At 56.8% G+C, this 2,500-nt stretch overlaps 1 non-coding gene across 1 annotated transcript in view; it reads right to left on the bottom strand.

The window, feature by feature from the left end:
- LOC121860307 overlaps nt 1-1,141 on the bottom strand; it is a 4,322-nt gene extending 3,181 nt beyond the window's left edge. The window contains exon 1 of the ribosomal RNA XR_006087853.1: nt 1-1,141. This exon is cut by the window's left edge and continues 3,181 nt beyond it. This is a non-coding gene — a ribosomal RNA (large subunit ribosomal RNA).
- Between the last annotated feature and the right edge of the window lie 1,359 nt (nt 1,142-2,500).

Here is a 2,500-nt window from a genome sequence, read left to right on the forward strand (position 1 = left end):
GCCTGCCCCGGTGCGCCTCCGCCGTTTACCGACGGCCCGCTTCCGGGGACGGACAGCACCGCGGCGTCTTGGCAAGTCCCGGGCCTGCGCCCCCCCCTCCCATGAGGGGAAATTAAACTTCGACCATCGCCCTGGCGACCTCCACCACGCGTCGAGCGGGGAAAGTATCTCACGCTTATGCGGCGTGGGCGGAGCCGCAGGCAGCGGTCGAGGATCGGCCCAAGAGCGCACCGAGAGAGCCTGTACAGCTGCGGGCGCCCGTCACTCATTTCGCCTTTGGGTTTTTAGTAAGGCCATTGGCTTGCACACATGTTAGACTCCTTGGTCCGTGTTTCAAAGGCGGGTCGGGTGGATCACCGACCTTTTGCACAGCAAAGTAAAACCGCCGCCGAAGCGGCGGCAAACTCTTCTCGGCGACCGTCGCCAGGGCAGCCAGGACACCGGTGGTTCCCCCGCGTCGCGGGTCTCCCCCAGACGAGCTGAGAGAGAGTCGGCGGCGAGGTACCAGTCCGACCGGGCCTTCGACGTCCCCGGCAACGGGTCGCGGTGACCTACTACGAGGCGAAATACGCCCGCCGACGCCAGCGTGAGTGGGGGCGCGCCCAAACATTTTTGGGTCGCTCAATTACAACACCCCACCCAGCCGACAGCCGACGAGCTGAATCCCCTCAGTTCGACCTTCGAGTTTCCACCCGTTTGGCTCTTAACGGTTTCACGTACTCTTGAACTCTCTCTTCAAAGTTCTTTTCAACTTTCCCTCCCGGTACTTGTTCGCTATCGGTCTCGTGGTCATATTTAGCCTTAGATGGAGTTTACCACCTGCTTTGGGCTGCACTTTCAAGCAACCCGACTCTACAGAGAGGCCCTTTCCGACCGTCCCATCTGTACCCTCACGGGCGCCGCCATACGGGCCTGTCACCCTCCATGGGCAGTGGCCGCTTTCAAGCTTGACTTAGACGGTATGGGACGGCGTGCTGGACCCTCTGAAACGCAACACCCCTCGTGCCCGAAGACATCGAGGTTATGCGCTGGGCTTTTCCCGGTTCAGTCGCCCTTACTAAGGGAATCCCTGTTGGTTTCTTTTCCTCCGCTTATTAATATGCTTAAATTTGGCGGGTAGCTCTCTCCTACTATGAGGTCGATCGTGGTCTCATCATCCTTAGGGGGAACAAGTTCCCCAACCACGAAGCGGAAGACGCTCTGCCACCGACTTTCTTCACCACCGACATTACCAGGCAGGAAGGTTTGAGGGGCTTGTCGCGGGGGTACCAGCGGCCATGGCGCCGGCACTCCCACCCCTGACTCCGTTCCTTCTCATTGAGTGGTAAATAGCCAATAGGAAAAGTGTTCCAGCAGAACATCTCTCGCAGAGTCATATACACACACAGTTTTAATGCATATACGCTCGTGTTCCGCCCTTACTCGGCCGCACCTTTGCCGCTTAAACTTTGACCTCTTTCCCCGTTCCCGCATGCCACAGCAGTGGCACTTGTTTATCTGGAGAAAGAGAGCGAGAGTCGCAGTATTAATTGGCGTGAGCGGCCTTTCCGCTGCAGAACTAGTGCTCTATCCCGGCGAGCGCCGTTATGAGGCGCAACACCGTCTTTAACGCGTTTAGAGAGAACTCCCCCTGCCTCCCTCCCAGTCATGAGATAGACGTGGACTCGTGGCGAACTCTCAAAGAGAACGCCCACACCGCGTCTGACCGTGGGAGAGGGTGGAGGAGCGCGTGAGGAAGAGCACGGCGTCACCCAAGCATTCTCATCTCTCTGCCTGCACCACTACATGGTAGACTGCGGGCCCAGGCGCACTCATCAATTTAGGTTCCACTGCAATGCATGCCAAGCACTCTTTTCGAGGTGACAGACGAAATTCCGGCGGGGCTTACTTAAAAGATATCCGACCCGGTTTCGTTTCCTCTTCGTGGGATGGAGTGCCTCTTAGAACATGTGCAGCATCAGCCATGAGCGGCCGACGGCCATTCGTGTCTCTGTGACAGCAGGCAAAAGAGCGCCGCCTCCAGTTATTTATGTAGGGCGACAACTGTCATGAGCGTGGCTGAATGGGTGCGCCAAGTCCAGCGACTGCTAGTGATAGGTTTGTTGTTTATAAGCACGCCGCAAGGCGCCAAGCGACAAACTCCCAAGGCGGAAGCTCGGTTCGGGTTACCTCGCGGTCGGGAGACAGTCAGCAGGCACTTAACTCAGAGTAACCCATGGATGGTATATTTCCGACTGAGGAGTGGCGGCGACAGTTTGAGAGCAATGTCAACAAGAATATGCTCAACTTGTCGATGTATTCAGCATTCCTTGCGACCACATACCGAATATCGCGAAGTTTGTTGGGTGGCTTTCATCGACCCACTTGGTGCCGAGTGATCCCCCGTTAAGAGTTGTGTATTTGCCATTTGGTCTTTTGGCGACTAACCATCACAGGTCGAGTCTCAATGAAAGGGTTTGACAGACATAGCCCAAGTTTGTGGTTTGGGTTTGGCCGGACG

The sequence above is a fragment of the Homarus americanus genome, unplaced genomic scaffold (assembly GCF_018991925.1).
Source record: "Homarus americanus isolate GMGI-L3 unplaced genomic scaffold, GMGI_Hamer_2.0 scaffold41775, whole genome shotgun sequence".
Lineage (NCBI taxonomy): Eukaryota > Metazoa > Arthropoda > Malacostraca > Decapoda > Nephropidae > Homarus > Homarus americanus.